Source organism: Ovis aries, chromosome 5 (assembly GCF_016772045.2).
Source record: "Ovis aries strain OAR_USU_Benz2616 breed Rambouillet chromosome 5, ARS-UI_Ramb_v3.0, whole genome shotgun sequence".
NCBI lineage: Eukaryota > Metazoa > Chordata > Mammalia > Artiodactyla > Bovidae > Ovis > Ovis aries.
Window position 1 is genome coordinate 65,531,046 of NC_056058.1, and position 21,423 is coordinate 65,552,468.

General features: G+C 39.2%; 1 protein-coding gene and 1 long non-coding RNA gene across 6 annotated transcripts in view; one reads left to right on the plus strand and one right to left on the minus strand.

Annotated features, from left to right (window-relative positions):
• Positions 1 to 21,423, plus strand: part of SGCD (sarcoglycan delta) — a 1,058,523-nt gene that overhangs the window by 850,794 nt on the left and 186,306 nt on the right. The gene's annotated exons all lie outside the window — the stretch shown is intronic.
• The window catches only part of LOC114114903 (uncharacterized), a 34,656-nt gene continuing 28,765 nt past the window's right edge, over positions 15,533 to 21,423 (minus strand). The window contains exons 3-4 of the long non-coding RNA XR_003589471.3: positions 18,389 to 18,418; positions 15,533 to 15,699 (exon numbers count right to left, since the gene is read on the minus strand). This is a non-coding gene — a long non-coding RNA (uncharacterized LOC114114903). The remainder of the gene's footprint in view (positions 15,700 to 18,388; positions 18,419 to 21,423) is intronic.

Consider the following 21,423-nt stretch of genomic DNA (forward strand, 5'->3'; position numbering starts at 1 on the left):
TGTGTCCAGGGATAGAAAAATAGCCAGATGTATGACAGATTAATAATGTTTCTTTCCCAGGAACCATCAGAAATCTTCTGTTCATGAATTCCTGGCCCAAACTAACTTAGCACCCTACACTACACCCCATTCCCTGAGCCTCTCTGATGACATAGCTAAGATCTGTTTTGTAAAGTGGATGTGGGATTCTTTACCATAATATCCCCTGTACTATCTTTAGAAGGAAAAAAGATAATCAGACAAGTATGGAATTTGATGAGTTCAGGGTAAAACCTTATGCATTTTGAGCTAATCACCATTCAGATGCATTTAGTGTTTGGGTCAGTGAGAATACCAAATTGACTATAAGCTGAATCATGAGAACTCTCAAAGGAAGAATGTATTGAGCATGTATGCAGAGAGAAGAGAGCAGAGAGGGCCAAGGACTATAATCTTAGAGGAAATCAGATGTGGATAATTAATTCAGAGATGTGAGAGATTTGGTCTAGCTTGAACAAAGAGCTGGCTCAGGCACCTGAGCATGTGGGTGGGCATGTGATCTTGGCCAAATCATTTTTCATGTGTGTTCCGTCTTCCTAGTTTATAAGATTAGAAGAGTAAAACCTTCCTCGTAATGCTGGTGAGAGGGTCGAATGAGATGGTACACACAGCATGGAATCAAGTGGTAGGTGTCTGGGAGCTTTGGTGAACCATCACTGGTGATGGTAGGTGAGGTGACTGTTAGTGAACCTGAGGAGTAAAAGGAGTGAGGAGAGGAGTAGAGAGGCCTTTGGAAGAACAGGGTAGGTGCCTGTGATCTTGCAGGAGGAGATGACTTCTCCAAGCATTCTCGGAGGATTTTATTTTATTTTATTTTATTTTTTTTTTAGTTTTTTATTTTTTAAATTTTAAAATCTTTAATTCTTACATGCATTCCCAAACATGAACCCCCCTCCCACCTCCCTCCCCATAACATCTTTCTGGGTCATCCCCATGCACCAGCCCCAAGCATGCTGCATCCTGCGTCAGACATAGACTGGCGATTCAATTCACATGATAGTATACATGTTAGAATGTCATTCTCCCAAATCATCCCACCCTCTCCCTCTCCCTCTGAGTCCAAAAGTCCGTTATACACATCTGTGTCTCTTTCCCTGTCTTGCATACAGGGTCGTCATTGCCATCTTCCTAAATTCCATATATATGTGTTAGTATACTGTATTGGTGTTTTTCTTTCTGGCTTACTTCACTCTGTATAATCGGCTCCAGTTTCATCCATCTCATCAGAACTGATTCAAATGAATTCTTTTTAACGGCTGAGTAATACTCCAAGATGCTCAACATCACTCATTATTAGAGAAATGCAAATCAAAACCACAATGAGGTACCACTTCACACCAGTCAGAATGGCTGCGATCCAAAAATCTGCAAGCAATAAATGCTGGAGAGGGTGTGGAGAAAAGGGAACCCTCCTACACTGTTGGTGGGAATCCAAACTAGTACAGCCACTATGGAGAACAGTGTGGAGATTCCTTAAAAATTGCAAATAGAACTACCTTATGACCCAGCAATCCCACTTCTGGGCATACACACCGAGGAAACCAGAATTGAAAGAGACACATGTACCCCAATGTTCATCGCAGCACTGTTTATAATAGCCAGGACATGGAAACAACCTAGATGTCCATCAGCAGATGAATGGATAAGAAAGCTGTGGTACATATACACAATGGAGTATTTCTCGGAGGATTTTAAATAACACTGTTAAAATACTCTATATCTGGCTAAGCATTACAAGACTGAAATTTAGCCCAGCTCTGAGCTACTTAAAGACCTGCCAATTTACAAAAGCTGCCAACTCAGACAGGAAGTTATTTTGATGATCTGTTTCTTCCCACTACCTCATTCCCTTTCCTATGTCAACAGGCAATGTCCACAAGTTTTTAAAATATCAACTTAAATCAGAAATATGTTCAGTATGTTCATTAGAAATGTTCACTATTCCATGAGCATTTAAATATTTACCTTGCCCAAAATACAATATCATCTTTGATCACAGATTGGTACTAAAGGAAAACATCTGTTCCATGTTTTGATTTGTTTTGTTAGCAAAACAGAACATAGAATATGTCCATCATCAAAGCAGGATAAGCTCAGATTGTTAGCCTAGATGTAAACATGTAAGAATATTATAGCACTGGATTTTCAAGATGTATTAAAAATGTGATTCTACCGTTTAGCATACTTGCCTACAAATATTCATCCATTGCATTAAACACACTTTGCTCAAGCACCTGCTCTGTGCAGGGCATGCACTTGGTTTGGTGCCCCTACAGTATAGAGATTCCTAGGTGAGGCAGAGGATAGGGACCTAGAAGGACTTAGCATTTACAAGGCTTAGGTGCTCCTCTAGTAAAAGAGCATGGAACAGGACATGTTAGATAGAAGGATGTGTGTCATCCTGCCTAATCCACTTAGCCACCTCATTGCACTATGTGTCTACTGTTAATGAGGGCATCAGCTTCTTCAGTTACATAATCTTTAGGTACTTTGTTTAAACACAAACTGTTTATTAATAGCCTCTCAAGCTCTTGGTTTTCCACACCATTGCCTAAACTCGGAGCTCGTATATAGCTGAACTGAAATCCTGTTGTCCAATTCTGACTGTAGTGTCCAAAGACTTTCTGCTAAATCACTCTGCTTCAGAGGTAGACAAGAAGTAATGGCTGCCTCCAAGGAATTCTCCAGGGCATTTACTGTCTGATAGGCAAGTGAAAACTCAACACAAATAACCATTTGCCATCATCATAAAAGTGAAAAGAGTACTGAGCCCTTGCTAAACACCAGACAGTAGTGTGTAGTGTTCCAAATATTTTACATACATTAACTCTTTCACAGCAAGCCCCATGAGGTTTCTGTCATTATGAGAACAGTGCTGCAGAGTGGGTAAGTTGAGGTACAGAACATGTAAGCAGAAACTGACACACGGAGTTAAAAAGAGGTGAATCTAGGGTTTAAAATCAGTAAGTCTTTGGTAAAGCTCATTACTACCTTGCTACCTGTCATAACCACCCTTCAGGGTTATAAGTGCAGACTTCCCTGGTGGTCCAGTGGTTATGACTCTGTGCGTCCACTGCAGTGGGCTTGGGTGGACTGTATCCCTGGTGGGGTAAGTTCACATGGAGCCAAAGGAAAAAAACAGAATAAAAGGTTGCAAATGCGCAGAACCTAAGAGAAGTTATCAGTTCAGTTCAGTTCAGTCGCTCAGTTGTGTCCAACTCTTTGTGACCCCATGAATCGCAGCACACCAGGCCTTCCTGTCCATCACCAACTCCCGGAGTTCACCCAGACTCATGTGCATCGAGTTAGTGATGCCATCCAGCCATCTCATCCTCTGTCCTCCCCTTCTCCTCCTGCCCCCAATCCCTCCCAGCATCAGGGTCTTTTCCAGTAAGTCAGCTTTTCGCATCAGGTGGCCAAAGTATTGGAGTTTCAGCTTCAGCATCAGTCCTTCCAATGAACACCCAGGACTGATATCCTTTAGGATGAACTGGTTGGATCTCCTTGCAGTCCAAGGGACTCTCAAGAGTCTTCTCCAGCACCACAGTTCAAAAGCACCGATTCTTTGGTGCTCAGCTTTCTTCACAGTCCAACTCTCACATCCATACATGACCGCTGGAAAAACCATAGCCTTGACTAGACGGACCTTTGTTGGCAAAGTAATATCTCTGCTTTTGAATATGCTATCTAGGTTGGTCATAACTTTCCTTCCAAGGAGTAAACGTCTTGTAATTTCATGACTGCAGTCATCATCTGCAGTGATTTAGGAGCCCCCAAAAATAAAGTCTGACACTGTTTCCACTGTTTCCCATCTATTTCCCGTGAAGTGATAGATAAACTGTATTTCTTATCTGAGTAAATGGGGAAGGCATGGAGCTGTGAGAAGGAAACAGTAATTGATCTATTCTCTAAGGAACCGGGAGGATTTGATTATATAGAGCTGGGGAAAGGGGGATTTCAGGATAAGGACTTTTCAACTTTGAGCAAAAACAGAAGAGATGCTGATGCCTATGTGGAGTAATTGTTTCACATTCTGGTGAGTTTTGTGATAAGCTGTAGGCAGGCTTTGCTCCCCTCCCACCCCCAGCCTCACTGCCACCATTGATACCTGTGCACTGTGAGCCTGGGACACACTGGCAGCCCGGGAGAGCTGACTTTATGTCCATTGATTTATCCTCAGACTCCTATGTTCACAGATACATCACCAAGCATTCCTGCTCCCAGAGTCAGTGGAGGGAGGTTTATGACTCAATTTTACTAGTTCGCTTGTGCAGACAAGTGGCTTCAGTTGTGGAGGAGTCGTTTGAAATAAAACATTATTAGATTTCCTCTCCCTCAGCCCCATCTTGGCCTGCCTTTCCCTCTGAGCTAAGGGTCAAATGAGGACCTGCTGGAGACTAAAGATAGTCCTGTATTAGCAAATGGAAATTTAAGAACTGAGCACAGTGCTTTTTTTTTTTTTTTTTAGTTACTTTATTTTGATTGGAGGCTAATTGCTTTACAGTATTGTGGTGGTTTTTGCCATGCATTGACACGAATCAGCATGTGGTATTGAAGGGATTCAGGGATTATCAACTCTACAAAGGTAGCACTTAACATTTCACTTTTTCTTTCTCATTGCATCGTCTCCTTTGCTTCAATTAAGTGAGTAACTCGGAGATAAAGAGAGACAGTTTTCACAGAGGGGCATCTCACTGAGTATACATGTTCCTCATGGCATGACCATTTTGCCCTTCCAGTATCCCTTCTAGCTTCAGCTATTACCCTTATTCTCCATACCTGAACAGGGTCATGCCCTCAGATCTTTTCTGACCTTGACCATAGTCACCAAAACCTGTGCAGTACCCTCCCCAACCCCAGTAATACAAGTGTTCTTTGTACTTACTATTCTTGCTGCCTGGGAAGTTTTTTAGGTGAGATATCTATCTCATCCTCTCTCTTTATGCAGATCTCTGCCCAAATTCTCACAATGTCAGAGTGTCGTTCCACTGAAAAATTCACTAACACTTAACAAATTGTTGTATTTTTTTTCTTAGCACTGATCAGTTCAAGACATATTATTTACTTTCGTTCTGTCTCACTCCACTCTGTACCTGTATACATATACCCACACACCTGGATCTTCTCTGATCTCCTAGACTTTTGTTCTCAGAAGGTCCCTGTCAAGTCTAACCTTTTTGGCTCCTTCTCTTGAATGTGTTTGTTCATGGGAAGTGGACAGAGAATTTTCTGTTTTGTATTCTTTATCTTTAATGCTTGACCCATGGTGAAAATATGATAGTTATTGAATACATGGAAGCATGAAATGGAAAGAATGAAGGAGAAAAGGGAAAGGACGAGGAGAGCAAGAGAAAGGAAGAAAGAAAGAAATGATATACATTTCTCCTTTTCCATGTTTCTTCAATTAACCAAGTCACAGTGACATCCAGTTCTTAGACACCCTAGTAGTCTAGCACTGTCTCCATCACGGTTTGTTGTTATACCCTTTGATCCAGAATTCACCATTTCCTTGCTTTTCCATTCCATGCATCCCTACATTTTACTTTTCCTCATAATTTCTACCAATTTTTTTCCCATTCTTCAAGGGACAGATGAAGCTATCATCTTGCCATAAAGCCTTTCCTGACTAATAGGAATGAATGAAGCTCTTCTTTGTTTTCCTCTTCAGTTGACCTGACCTATCACTGGGGCATTTGATTAGGCTTGTTTTATTGTAAGGGATGGCATCTCTGATGGACTGCCCAGGCAAAGGTCCACATTGTGGACAGCTGTAAGCAGATCTTCCCCTCAATGGATCTGACATTCAATGTTGAGAGTCAGCTGGAGCTCATGCCACAGATAAGCACGTGTTTCTCTCCAAACTTCCACTTCTTTCTTCATTTCCCTGGTGACATCTGGGTGAGAGCCTATAGAACAAATGTGTAAATAGTTTTCCTCTTGGTTTCCAACTCAAAAGGCTTGATCGTGTCTGCCTACAGTACATGTAAAGAGAAATTGGGAAATTGAATCTGAGCCAAGTAGAGAAAGGAGGGATTGTAATGGTTATTGATAAGCAGTGCCTGCCTTAGGCTAGGCATCGGAGTAGAGAACTGGTGATGCCATGGTTTCCTCTTTGCATCCCTACCCTAGGAGGATCTCACATTCTGTGCTTTTGTTTCTGACAACTAACTGAAAGCAAGCATGCTTCTATTATGTATTCATGTTTTATTAGAACCAAGTGTAAACAGAAGACTTTTTTTTTAAACCAAATATATGGTTCAAGTACAAATGGGTCTGGAAGCCATGTGAATAGGGATAAGCAGCTGACCTACTAAGAATAAGGATCAGCTCATTAGAAAATAAGAATTCACTCCTGGAGTACCCTCCATCTGTTATTTCTGAGATAACAATAATTATTAATGATACTAATAACAATAATAATATGGGCCATTTTACAGTGGAACACAGCTGTTCTCTGTTTGTCATCAACCCCAAATACTTTTAGATTCTTTTCAGAACTCTCTTTCATCCATTAATTTGTCTAAACCCTTACCAAACCTAACTTGTTAGTTCATTTCCCCATAAAGGATATCAAACCATACAAATGTATATCTTCTTTAAGATGCCCTAAAATCACTTGTTAGCAAACTTTGACAAAGGTCCCCTGATTTTATCCATTTGAAGATAAGACCATGATCAGTTGGAATTTCAGTCGGCATTGCCCTGAAACTGTTGATCAGTTAGGTGGATAATGGCACATTAACAGTATAAAGTCTTCCAATCCATGAACACAAGATGGTTTTTCCACTTATAGGTCTTTAATTTCTTTCAACAATGTTTTGTAATTTTAAGTGTACATGTCTTATGCTTCTTTGGTTAAATTTGTTCCTAGAGTTTTTCAAAAATTTTATTACCATTAGAATTATTTTTCAAAATCTCTTAAGCTTTAGGTATTATTCCTTTTGAAGACTCATCTTTTCTGCCTATAAATTCACATTTATATCTTCATAATCTTTCTTCCTATAGAGATATAATTCATATAATATAAAAAGTTTCTTTTTAAAGCATATGGTTCAAGGATTTTAGTATATTCACTATATTTTGAAACCATAACCACTATCTATTCCAGAACATTCCCGTCACTGCAAAAAGAAACCTGATACCCCTCCGCAGTTACTATCCATTCTCTCTTCCCAACCACCAGGCCCTGACGGCCCCTGATCTGCTTTCTGTATCTGTAGATTGGCCAGTTTGCAATTTACTTAAGTGGAATCATATATAATATGTGACTTTTTGTGTGAGGCTTCTTGCACTTAGCATCGTGTTTTCAAGATTCATCCACACTGTGGCATGTACCAACATTTTATTCCTCCCTGTGACTCAAGTATTCCATTGTTTGGAAGTACCACATTTTTGCTTATTCATTCACCAGTTCATAGACATTTGAACTGTTTCCATGTCTTGGCTGTTATGAATAATATTTCTCTGAATATTCATGTGAAAGGTTTTGTGTGAATGTATGATTTCAGTTTTCTTGGGGTACCTATCTAGGAGTGGAATTGCTGGGTCATATGGTGACGGACAGGGAGGCCTGGCGTGCTGCGATTCATGAGGTCACAAAGAGTCGGACACGACTGAGCAACTAAACTGAACTGATGGCTGCCTTGTGTTTAACTTATTGAGAAACCACCTGCAAAACTGTTTTCAACAATGCCTGTATCATTTTAGATTCCCACCAACAATTAAAAGTTTTCTAATTGCTTCATGTCTTCAGGTTTCTGGGGTGTTTTTTGTTTTGTTTTTATTGTAGTCATTCTAATGAGTATGAGGTGGTGTCTCACGGTGGTATCTGTATGTATTTCCTGGATGACTAATGATGTTGAACATCTTTTCATGTACTTGTTAGTCATTTGTACATCTTCTTTGAAGAAATGTGCATTCAAATCTGCTGTTCACTTTTTAAATTAGATTATTCATTTTCATTAGTTACAAAAGTTCTGTATATAATCTGGATACTAGACCCTTTTAAGATATGTAACTTTGTAAATATTTTCTCTAATTTTGTGAATTATCTTCACTTTCTTGATAGTGTCCTTTTGGCACCAAAATATGTCTTTATATTTTGATGTAAGTTCAATTTATCTGTTTTTTTCTTTTATTGCTGTATTTCTGGTATTATATCAAAAAATCTTAATCTCATGCCATTCATATTTATACCCAGATGTTACTATCAGAGTTGATAGTTGTAGCTCTTATATTCAGATCTTCAGTCTATTTTTAGCTAACTTTTTAATATGGCATGTGGTGGGGGTGGGGAATTAATTCTTTTGCATATGGAGACCCAATTATCCTGGCACCCTTTGTTCAAAAGACTATTTCCCCCACTGAATAATTTGGGTATCCTTGTTGAAAATCCGCTGTAAATGTATGAGTTTATGTCTGGACTCTTGATTCTATTCCCTTGATTTCTATGTCTGTTCTTATACCAGCCCCACACTTGATTACCGTAGTTTCCTTTTTTTTTTTTTTTTTTCTAATTTTATTTTATTTTATTTTTTTTACTTTACAATACTGTATTGATTTTGCTATACATCAGCATGAATCCGCCACGAGTTTACATAAGTTCCCACTCCTGAACCCCCCTCCCACCTCCCTCCCTGTAACATCCCTCTGGATTATCCCAGTGCACCAGCCCCAAGCATCCTATATCCTACATTGAACCTAGACTGGCGATTCGTTTCTTATATGATATTATACATGTTTCAATGCCATTCTCCCAAATCATCCCGCCCTCTCCCTCTCCCACAGAGTCAAAAAGTCTGTTCTGTACATCTGTGTCTCTTTTGCTGTCTCGCATACAGGGTTATCATTACCATTTTTCTAAATTCCATATATATGTGTTAGTATACTGTATTGGTGTTTTTCTTTCTGGCTTGCTTCACTCTGTATATAGTAAGTTTTGAAATTGGCAAGTATGAAGCCTCCAAACTTGTTTATCATTTTTGGGTTTGATTTGGCTATTTAGAATCCATTGAATTTCCACATGAATATTAAGATCAGCATGTATATTTCTGATAAAATATTTGTTGAAATTTCAGTAGAGATTGCCTTGAATCTGATCAGTTATGTGAATATTGCCGTGTTAACAGTATCAAGGCTTCCAATCCATGGACAACAAATGTTTTTCCACTTATTTAGATCAACAATGTTTTGAAATATTCTTATTCCTAAAAGTTTTTTAAAATGCTATTATCAGTGGAATTATTTTCTAAAATATCTTAAGCTTTAAGTGTTTTTCCTTTTGAAGGTTCATCTTTTCTGCCTGTAAATTCCATTTTAGTCAATAATCAAATTTTATATATGTATTTAATTTCCTGAGCAGTTACTTGAATACTTGATACCTAAAACATTTTCTGATACAGTGTTTGGAATGGACCCAGACTCAGGCTCCATAAACCCATTTACCTCCCTCCAAATAAGCTAAGCTCAGACAATCTTACTGTGTTCCTTAGTAGAGCAGGAAGCCCCTTAAGAAGATTAAATTACTCATGGTTATTTGTCACCTAAAATCTCCCATATCATTTTTGTCATAATCTCTCCCTTGAAGGATCATTATTTTTTTTTAGAAGTTATCCCTTGCTGTGATCTTCTAGATTCTCACTATCCCAGTATCCAGCTCAGTTCTGCCCATCCTTATTATTTCCCTGCTGAAGACTTTTTCTTCCTTTGCTGCATCACTCAGTGCACAATAGACATCTACAAACCAGGGAAATCATCTGCGGTTAACCATGGCTTACAATGGCTTTCAACTAAGGCTGAGATCCTCATGAGTTGGCACTTTATTTAATTGCATCCCTCTAGTTCCTCTGTTTTTCTGGAGTAAAAAGAGTAAAAAAACAGTCCTGTTCATTTCCTATAACGCGGGAGACTCAGGTTCATCCCTGGGTTGGGAAGATTCCCTGAAGAAGGGAATGGCAACCCACTCCAGTAGTCTTGCCTGGATAATTCTGCAGATGGAGGAGCCTGGTGGGCTACAGTCCATGGTTGCAAAGAGTCAAACATGATTGAACAACTAACACTTTTACTTTTTCAAGAACCAATGTGAAGTCAAATTATATACATTTTATTCTTGGCTTGCTTGAGAACTATATTAGACCTTTCTTAAACATTTTCTTTTTTGATAGACAACTCCATAAATTTTAGGACATGATATGAATATCTTTGCAGACTTAGAGGAAATAGCCACTTTTCTGTAACAGTGGTTACAGGTTATACACCAAAGAGTTATATTTACACATACCGAGCTACATGTTTTACTGCATAATAATTTCTATTGTTAACAGACATAATGTCACTTAATTAAGAGGACATTGTGAGTGATAAGGGGGTCTTGGTGTTTCTATTCTTAGTTGCCAGTGCTTTCCCCACTTTCAGTGTCTTTTTCTGCTGTGGAGGATGAGTGGTTTTCATTTTCCATTTCTGGCTAGTGGATACTCTTTATTTGACAAAATCAACCATGGATCTAAAATTCCCATCTGCAGAATATTTCTATCTTCTGAATATTTTCCCAGGAAGTCATCAGTTGGTTGATCATTTTCAGCCTGCAAGCACATAGTTACATCTGCAGCTGAGGAGGATGTTGAAGACTCCATAGCAACACCATCTGTTTTTCACAGAATGTTTTTCTTTCTGATAAAGATGGGAGGTGTTAGTTGTAATTAGGCAAGTTGCATGCTGGGATCAGAAGCTTATTTGATTTACCAGGATTTCTGCACCAATAAGTACCTCTGACCCTGTGGGTATTCATAAATTCAGGGAGAGTTAGAACTAACACTGCTATTCTCAGTTATAATTTTTCACACTAGAACAGGAGTCCGCAAAGTACAGACCCCGGGTCACATCCAGCTGGTGGTTGGGTTTTTATAAATAAAGTTTTATTGAGACACAGCCACACCCATTCATTTATGTATTGTCTGTGATTGTTTTCACAATATAGCAGAGTTGAGGAGTTATGACAGAAGTTATATGACCTATGGAGCCTAACATATTTACTATCTAACACTACAGTTCTCTTGCCCTTGTACTAGAATATTATTAGATGATTTTTCTGTTGTCACTAGATTTGTATGACTTTCGTGTCAGGCACATGACCATTTTAGATTAGAAAACATTAACTTACAACAGAGTATCACCATCTCTAGGAAGCCTTCCATTACACTTCACTTTTATTCCTTATCAAGCTGGGTGTAATGTTCTTTTCCTGGCCTCATCTAATACTATAGATAGGTCTCAATTACTGATTATATCATATGATTTTCAACAACTTAATATATAAACCAATTAATGTCTTTGCCTGCTATTTTCTGTAAGCTTGTGAAAATTCTCACATTATGTCCTGATTTAGGTAGATGTTCATAAAATAAGGGAAATATTATCATTCTAGGGCAAGGAGTCTGCTTTATTTGTATTCCTGTTGCCTAACATCAGTACCGAGGGCAAAGAATGCACTTGGAAAAAAATGTTGAATGAATGGGTTGAATGAGTTATTAATTAAAAAGAAGATGTTATTTAACTCTATTTATGTCTGTGCGGGGTCTTTGTTGCTGCGAGCAGGCTTTCTCTAGCTGCGGCGATGGGGGCTCCTCTCTAGCTGCGGCGATGGGGGCTCCTCTCTAGCTGCGGTGATGGGGGCTACTCTCCGGCTGTGGCGATGGGGCCTTCTCTCTAGCTGCAGCGATGGGGGCTACTCTCTGGCTGTTTGATGGGGGCTACTCTTTGGCTGTGGCGGTGGGGGCTACTCTCTGGCTGCGACGATGGGGGCTACTCTCTAGCTGCAACGATGGGGGCTACTCTCTAGCTGTGGCGATGGGGGCTACTCTCTAGCTGTGGTGATGGGGGCCACTCTCTAGCTGTGGCTAGGCTCCTCACGCAGTGGCTTCTCTTTTGCAGAGCAGAGGCTTCAGACATGCAGGCTCTGCAGTTGTGGTGCCTGGGCTTTGTTGCTCCATGGCATGTGGGATCTTCCTGGATCACAGGTCAAACCCACGTCCCCTTTCCTTCCAGATGGATTCTTTACCACTGGGCCACTAGGGAAGTCTCTAATTTTTTTTTGAAGGCTCTTTTGGATATAGGTTAATTGTGTGGTGTCTAGACTCCAATTTCTTTTTTTTTAATTTTTTAAAAACTTTCTATTTTATATTGGATTATAGCAAATTATTAATGTTGCGCTAGTTTCATTAGCAAAGGGACTCAGCTATACGTATCCATGTATCCATTCTCCCCAAACTCCCCTCCTACCTAGGATGCCATGTAATATTTAGCAGAGTTCCCTGTGCTGTGCAGTAAATCCTTGTTGATTCAGTCAGTTCAGTTCAGTCGCTCAGTCGTGTCTGACTCTGTGACCACATGGACTGCAGGACACCAGGCTTGTTGGTTATCTGTTTTAAATATAGCAGTGTGTACATATCGCTGCCAAACTCCCCAACTATCCCTTTATCTCTTCCCCCCAAACCTCAACCCTGATAAGTTCATTATCTGAGTCTGTGAATCTAGACTCCAGTTTCTTGATGTGAAGCTTCATTTCTACCACTTACGAGCTCTAAGTCTTTGCTCACCTTACTTAGTCTCTCCTGCTTCAGCTTTCTTGTCTATGAGCTGGAAATAACACTATAACCTCTCTCCTATGTTGTTGTAGAGGACAAAACTGAATCATCCATGCAAAGTTTTAACATAGCACCTGACTTGTACTAAGTGTTCAACATACCATGGTCATTCCTGGTGACATTATTTTTTTAAATCAAAAGGCAGCTCGCTATCATGTCACCATTAATTTTGTCACACTTCTGACTTATTACTTGCAAGTATCCATGATGATATCGTTTATACAAAGAGCCACTTGTTTGGTTTACTACTCTGTGTCAAAGTGATGGGGCTAGAAAGTAGATCAGATCTCTTTATGATCCTTAAGTATCTCATAATCTAGTATACTGAGCCTAAAGCTGCCACCTGGAAAAGGATGTATATAGCTCAGTCACAAAGAGGGTCAGAGATTATCACTGAGGACTATTGCCTTTTCTGCTACATGTTTATGGTGAAAGAACAAAACCCTAAATGAATGAAATAAGTTGTATCTAAGGAATGTCAGATACCAATCAAGGAGTCCAGTTTTGTGGGCAGAAAACCTTCCAGATCCTCAGTGTTCCTCTAGGCATCATTTCCGTCTGCACTTGCAGATGGCTCTAGTTCAAAACACACAAAAAATCAAACAAGAAATTCAGATTGTTGTGAAAACCTAAGAAAAAGTTCTGTATTCATTAGCTTTGAGTTGGATGCATAGGACTGAGAGTACCTGGAAGGGGAAAAGCAGGCATTTGATGAGTGCCAAGGTCATTTACTAGGCAGAGAATAGGGCTAGGAGTTCCTGTTCTGGACTCTAACAGATAGGGGTTGAATGTCAGTTCTACTATTTAGTAGTTAGGTGATCTTGGACAGCCCCTCCCCCTCTCTGTTTTAGTTTTCTTTTTGCTAAGATGTGAATGGTCCTCTTATAAATTTCATCAGGTGGCTGTGGGATGAAAGGAGATAACATAAAGGGTTTCATAGTGCCTAGGACATAATAACAACTCAATAACATGAGCTTTCAATTAGAGTAGAGGTTAAATACAGGTGAAAACAAAGGACCATCGAGATTTTGTTTAGTTATCCAGAGGAGGAGCATGTAAATGAAGATCGATCGACCTCTTTCTAGTGGAAGAAAGATGAGTGTCTTAGCCTCTAGCCTCAGGAACACCAATCCGTTTTCAAAAGCACCCCTGATTCTCTCAGACCAGGAGGTTTTCCATCATGAAGCCATCAGACTGAGATTCCTCCATCTGCCACTACCCTCTTGCCTGCGCTCAGCCTCTGTGTGGTGCTTCTTCACACTGTGCAGTACAAGGAAGTTATCAACTGACCAGGCAGCAGGGTCTTAGTTGTACTACTAACCTTGCAGAGAGGAACTTGGGTTCAGTACATGTTGGAGCGTTGAAAACAAAAACAAAACGATAAGTGCTGTCTACATAGAGATTGAGGTTACTTCTTCATAAAAAAAAATCTATGGTAGCAAATTGCCACGAGAGTCACAATAGAACAATAATTAAAAGCACAGAATTGGGAATAAGAAGTTTCAAGTTTGCTGTTTTGTAGCTGTGAGACTTGGAGTATGTTACCTGACTCTCTTCAGTTTCTTCATCTGTGAAATGGGAATGATGATGTGGACATCTCTGAGGTACTGGGAAAAGGAAAGGTTTTGCGTATATCTTGCTAACGGTGATGTTAGGCAAGATGCCAAGTTCCTGCACTTCCATAGGAAACATGTGTACCCTCTACTCTTGAGTCTCTTGGTGATCTATGCCTATATAAGGAAATTTTCCTTCCCAGGCATGTTCCAAAAGAATTTTTAACTCCAGATTCTAAAGGTACTGAGAGGACGTCCCTAGTGGCACAGTGATAGAAATCAGCCTGCCAATGCAGGGGACATGGGTTCGACCCTGGTCCAGGAAGATCCCACACGTTGCAGAGCAACTAAGCCCGTTGCCACAACTACTGAGCCCGCTCATTCTAGGGCCTGTGAGCTGCAACTACTGAGCCGATGTGCCACAAGTACTGAAGCCCACGTGCCCTAGAATCGCACACCACATCTGCTGAAGCCTGCGTGCTTAGTGCCTGTGCTCCACAATAAGAGACGCCACCATATGAGAAGCCTTCGCAGCACAACTAGAGAATAGCTCCTGTTTGCCGCAACTAGAGAAAGCCCACAGGCAGCAATGAAGAGCCAGTGCAACCAAAATTACAGTGTTATTTTCTGTCTAATGATATTTATCAATCCTAGGAGATAAAAATTATGGGTATCTTCATATTGTTCTATCCAACAGGAGAGTTAAAAGCTCAATATCAGAAATTTTCATTAAAAGCTTCCAGTGATAATAGAGATCAGAGTAGAGAAATATTATTATAAATATGCTTTTCCATGGTGATGGAGTTAGAATTCTGTTATGAGCTTGTTTTATTCATGATTAGTTATCGCTGTCAGTTTTCTTTCATCACCTTTATGTTTTCTTTTTCTCTCACATTACAAAACAATTAAAGAATCTGGCAAGGAAATGGAGCCAGATGTAACAGTTTCCTCTTACATCCCTTAATAGAAGCAAACATGCTGTAATGTAATTTTTCTTCCCTCGGCCAGAACTGCTCCCTCCCCCAAATTCTCAGCTGTAGAGGAGTTACAAAACTCCTTGAAAGTGGAAAAACCCTTATTGTCAATGCAATGTAATTAAATTTATGTAATGTTGCATCAGCTGGCTGAAGAGGGAAATCGGGAAAGAAATCCTCCCATTTTTCAAAGTTACTTTGGGCTACCACCCAGAAATCCTGCTAACTGCTGACATGAGTTTCCTTATGGGGGTGGCATTAATGCAACTGTGGGCTGTATTTATGCCATAATGAAGGAGACTCATGGAATTCAGAGATTCAGAAAACAAATTTAACTGAATTTTTAATAAGGAAACAATACAATGTAGTAATTATGAACATTGGCTCTGGAGTTAGACAGTTTTCTGACCAGTTTTAATTTGTCTTCTGCCTATGGTTCTTTGGATGAAATTAGATGACTCGATTGGTGTCCTTGATCTTTACTTTCCCCACCTGAAAAACAGATGAGGGATAATAAAAGTTCATAATTAATGAGATTGTTATTGCATTGAAATGGTTCGATGCATGTAAAGCTCTAACTCTAGCACAACATACATGCTCAATAATGAGAGCTGTTAGTTCAATTATTTATTAGCCATGAAGGCTCTGCAGCAACCACATTAATTAGAATTCACTCCACGTGGAAGAGAGAAATGCACAGGAAAAACCAATCTTAATTTAGGATAAGATTGAATTAGAGAAAATGTGGACAGATGTTCCATGCAGGAACTCCCACTTGCATATAGAACACCATGTCCTTCTCTTGACAAGGGCTGATTCTTCTTCCACACTTTGGGCCTTCTCTGAAGTCATTTCTCAACTCTGGCCCTGAGTTTTCCTCCGCTGCAAATAAGGAAGTCAGAATAGATGATCTTGGAGGACCATTCTGGGTCTGACTTTCTGAAGATTCTTCCAGGATTCGCTCAAGCCATGTTTAAGCTATTGTTAGAAATATTCATGCTTGCCTGAATATGTAAAAACAAAGAATGGTTCTTCATTTGAAAGAAATTAACAAGCAAGAAAATAGCAAGAGACTGTCTGAAATATATTCAGCCTTACGTTAGTCCAATAAACAAAGCAGGAAGCTCTTAGAAAGGTGTTTCCTGACGACACAGGCTTGAAAAACATAGTTTTGATGGGTTAGAAATATAGATCAGAACTGTTCCTGTTACGGTAGGGTCAGTACTGCCTGCTTCTCTGAATGTACAATGAATCAACCTAATGGTACTGAATGGATTTAAGTGGTTTTCTCAGTTTTTAGGCAGGGTCCTCAAGTCAGCCTTTCCGGTGCAGATGCAATCCATAAATGGGCCAATTTTTGTTACATGTAACCTTATTTCTTTCATTGATATACTAAGATGTGGTCTTTTTTAAATTTATTTTTAATTGGAGAATAACTGCTTTACAGTGTTTTATTGGTTTCTGCCATACATCAACATGAATCAACTATAGGTATACATATGTCCCCTACCTCTCTGATGGAATGGCATCCCACTCCAGTATTCTTGCCTGGAGAATTCCGTGGACAGAGGAGCCTGGGGGCTATATCCATGGGGTTGCAAAGAATTGGACATGACTGGAGCAACTGTTATTCACTCCTAAGATGTGATCTTATGGAAAGAATGCTAAATTTAGAGTCAGGGACTTGGGTCTAAGTTCCAGGTCCCATATCCATCATCTTAGATGTTCAATTGTTGTACTGAATTTCAGCTATCTTCTCTTTAAAGATAGGGTCAGTATTAATCATATTAAAGGGTCAACAGGAAGATTAAATAAGATAACTCATGCAGAGCCCCAAGCATGTATGTTGTACATGTCAGGCACTAGGTATGTAAATGACAATTTTCTCACATTTAATAAATATCTCCTGACCACTTGTTATGTGCCAGGCACTGTTTTAGCAACTTGAGTTACATTAAAGAGAGAAAGATCCTGTACCTTTGGGGCTTATAGTGGGAGGAAACAGACAATAAACATAAAATGCTGTACAACACAGGCAGATAGCCAATATTTTATAAAAACTATAAACAGAGTATAACCTTTAAAAATTGTGAATCACTATGTTGTACACTTGAAACTTATAAATTACCCTTGCCTCAGTTTTTAAAAATTTAAAGAAAATAAAAAATCCGATAAACATAGAAAGTCAGTAAATTATGTACTATGAGAAAAGGTAACCATTACTGTGAGAAAGCAAAGAAAACTGGAGCCCAGTGTGCAGGACATGAAGGGCCAGTGTGAGTGGGAGAGGCTGTGGACTTAAGTTGGTCCAGGGTAGGTTGGTGGTCAGGGTAGGTGTCCTGAAAAGTTGCCACTTGAGGACATGAAGGAGGTAAAGAAATTAGCTATGAGAACATTTGCTGGGAGAAATTTCCAGGCTGAGGTGCCACAGCCCTGAGGCAGTGACCAAGAATGGGGACAGCAGATGAGATCAGACAGGTAATGGGGTCCAGACCCATGGAGGATTTTGCAGGCCCTTGTAAAGGCTTTGGCGTTTCCTCTTAGGGAAGGAGACATTGAAAGATTTTCAGCAAAGGAAACACATCATCTAGCTTAGATTTTCAAAAGGACCACTTCAGTTGCTATTTTAGGACAGCGGTGATGCAGAGGGTGGGAGAGGAGGTGAGGCTGAAGGCAGGGAGACCAGATAGAAGCTGCTCAGATTCCAGGGACCAGGTAAGAGTGGTCTGGCCATAGATGGTACAAACAGATCAGAATCTGAATATCATGTAAAGATCCTTCTTTCTACCTACTTTGATTTCTTGGTTATAACAATATTTACCTAATTAACTTAAAGAGCTGTTAACAGGAGGGATATAGTGATGACAGACAGTTATTAACACAGACTCTGATACAGACACTGTGAAAAGTACTCATCAACCCTAGGAGATAGAAATAATTATTAACTGTTTTTGACAGATGATCTGAGGCACGGAGAGACCAAATAATGTACCTAAAGTCTCACATTTCCAAAGTGTTACAGCTGGGAGTTCAGCATGTCGCATCTGACACTGAAGTTATGCTCTGAGGATGTGACCAGTGCCATGAGACTCTCAAAACTGTTCTCAAGAGACTTGCCACACTCAGTGTCTTCTGTCTGGAATCTTTATCAAATAATAAGGAAGTTAAATACGATACTTACTGGTAGAACTTTGTCCTCTGAGTTGCTAGTCTGTTGAATGGTTGGTGAATTGATTTATTGGAAAATAAGGAAAGAAAAGAATGAACAGTTACATCAAAACACTTTTTTTAATATGCTCTCACAAGGTCATGGTGCATTTTTAAAACATTTTTGATTGTGGTAAAGCACACTTAAAATAACCCACTTTTACATGTACAGTTCAATGTATTCACATTTTTGTGCAACCATCTCTACCATCCATCTCCAGAGCTCTTTTCATCTTGAAAAACTAAAACTCTGTACCTACTAAGTCCTCATCCCTGTCTGCCCCTGAGCTCTGGCACACCCCAGTCAAATTTCTAGGTCTAAGGAATTTAACTCTTATAGGTAGTTTATGTAAGTGGAATCATGTAGTATCTGTCTTTTTGTGACTGGTTTAATTCATTAGACACAATGTCCTCAAAGTGTATCCATGTTGTAGCATGTGTCAGAATTTAATTCATTTTTTAAGTCTGAATAATATTCCATTGTGTATATATACCACATTCTGTTTATCCATTCATCTGTTGATAAATCAAAACATATTTTGAGAATCTTAGAGCACATTAGCTGCTTGCATTTTAGAAATCACATCATTTCATAATAAAGAAGAGGCTTAAAAGTAGAAAATTCCTTCTGAGCTCCTAGACTGTAATGAAAAAAGAGATCTGAAGGCTCAGAGACTCAGAAACTGATTTGTCTAAATTAACAGAACAATCTCATAGTTCACAGAGCAGAAATCTCTGTTGACACTTCTTCCATAGAGTCATAAATATGGAGTGTTTTTCACTGTATATTTTCATCTCATTTATTATGTTTCATTTGTCTTAAATTAAGCTAATCATTTTGTTTGCATAACAGTTTGCTTTTTGGGTTGTATTTGGGTTTTGTGAAAATTTAACTTTCCACAGTAAAGTAATAAATTTGTTCAAATATTAACCTTGGGGAAATGCAATTTGACAGTTCTTCAAAGAATGTATGAAGCTAATTATAAGTGAAAGTCATTTCAATTTCAATAATTAAAGAAAAAACCTGCCAGTACTGGATTATTCTCTTTCAACTCATATCATAGATCCATCCGTCTTACGGTCCGACACGTGCTTGCTGATCAAATTGCATGAATCAAAGAAGTGAAAACCTAATTTTGCTGGTGTTCTGTTCAGACCATATTTTTCGAAAATGTGCATAAACTTAATTTCAAGAAACTGATAGATATCTACCAAAATGAAGATATTTCTGGTGTTTACATCTGAAAGTCACTTACTTGGCTTATTTTACCTGTTTTAGATGGCACTCTGTCTTATTATTGGAGTAAAATAACACCAGCTTTAAAGGGCCAGGATGCAGTATTCAATAGAATAATCAAATGTCAGGATAAAAAAAAAACTTAGCCTAAAACTTCCCCAGCCCCCATTCTCAACCTAGGCCGAGTCTGTGTGGTGGTCTGTGGTCCTCTAGCCTTTGCTTGCATGTCCTCTGTCCTGTGTCACCCACAGTATAGTCATCTGTGCACTCCTGGCATAACAATATGTCCTTTTTACTAGTTTTACTTAATGTTTTCCTTTTACAGTGCTCCTTGCTTCTTTGATGCTTTAAAAGAGAAATGAATTTTATTCTAAGTGAAGACCAATGTGATTTCCCATGGATAGAAGACAGATTTTTAAAATACCTATAAACAGCAGGGTAGTAAGCTTGAAGCCAACTCTGCCTTTGGTAAAAATGAAAATGTAAAAGTGCTACAGAGATATTGATTTCATTGTGTGCTCAGACTGAGATAGTATCTCTAATATCCCAAAAGGTAGAGGCGAGTTGGCAGGCAGTGATTTTCTTATATGTAATGCCGTGTTCTGTGACACCTAAAATCATCTTGAATACTACTGAGTCCCAAACCTCGGCAAACAAGGACTCTTCCTCTCATTCCATTTCTAAGCTTGGCGGTTAGAAAGTTCTCCTCTCATCAGTTTGACATCCGTCTACATCTATGGTTCACCCACAGATTGTTCAGAGCCATCCAGAGTAAATGCAGTCTCTCCCATAACAGCCTTTGTTTACGTTCAGATAGCTCTTACATTTAAGCTAGCCTTCTCTTGGCTAGATTGCCTCAGTTCTCTGCATCTTTTCTCATATGAAATAATTCTGTAGTAGTATTCACCCACTTTTGCTACCCCACTATTTTTACTGCCTGTATTAGTCACGATTCTCCCCAGAAATAAAACCAGGGGTGTGTGTGTGTGTGTGTATGAGTGGATGGGTAGATGGATGGATGGATAGACACAAACATACATACATTCATACATACATGCATAACGTTAAGGAATTGGCTCAGGAGATTATGGAGGCTGGCAAGTCCAAGATACACAAAGTGGGCTGATAGGCTAGAGGTAAAAGTGCAGCTCAAGTCCAAAAGTCATCTGCTATAGAATTCTCTCTGGCTTGGGAGTTCAGCCTTTTGTTTTATACAGGACTTCAACTAATTAGATGAGGCATACCCACATTATACATGCTAATATGCTTTCTCAAAGTTCACTGGTTTAACACTGATTTCTTCTAAAAACACTTGAAGTTGATACATAAAACTATCCACTGCCATTAGTATTGCATCATGCCTTAAGTGTCATGATTAACAAAATAAGCTAAGAATTAGTAATTTTTCCAAAGCATGATATGAAGCTTATTGAAATGTGTAAACCTCTGAACATGACAAATTCAATATTCTCCTGAAAATTTTAACTAAGCAACCTGGATATTTTGGTCAGTGAATGATAGGTGCTGGATGATGACAGTGCTATTATGATTATGGTGATTAGCCATGTTGACAATAGTGGCTAATAATGAATTTGCAGTGGGCCCTGCTCTCACTGCTTTTCTCGCATTATCTAATCTTCATAATAACCAGTATAGGGTCACTTTTATTTCTGTTTTATGGATACAGACCCTGAGCAATAGAGGAATTAACTAATGTTTCCAGGTTGATATAGAGCTTCCAAGAAGTAGGGATAGAATTGAAACTCATGTAG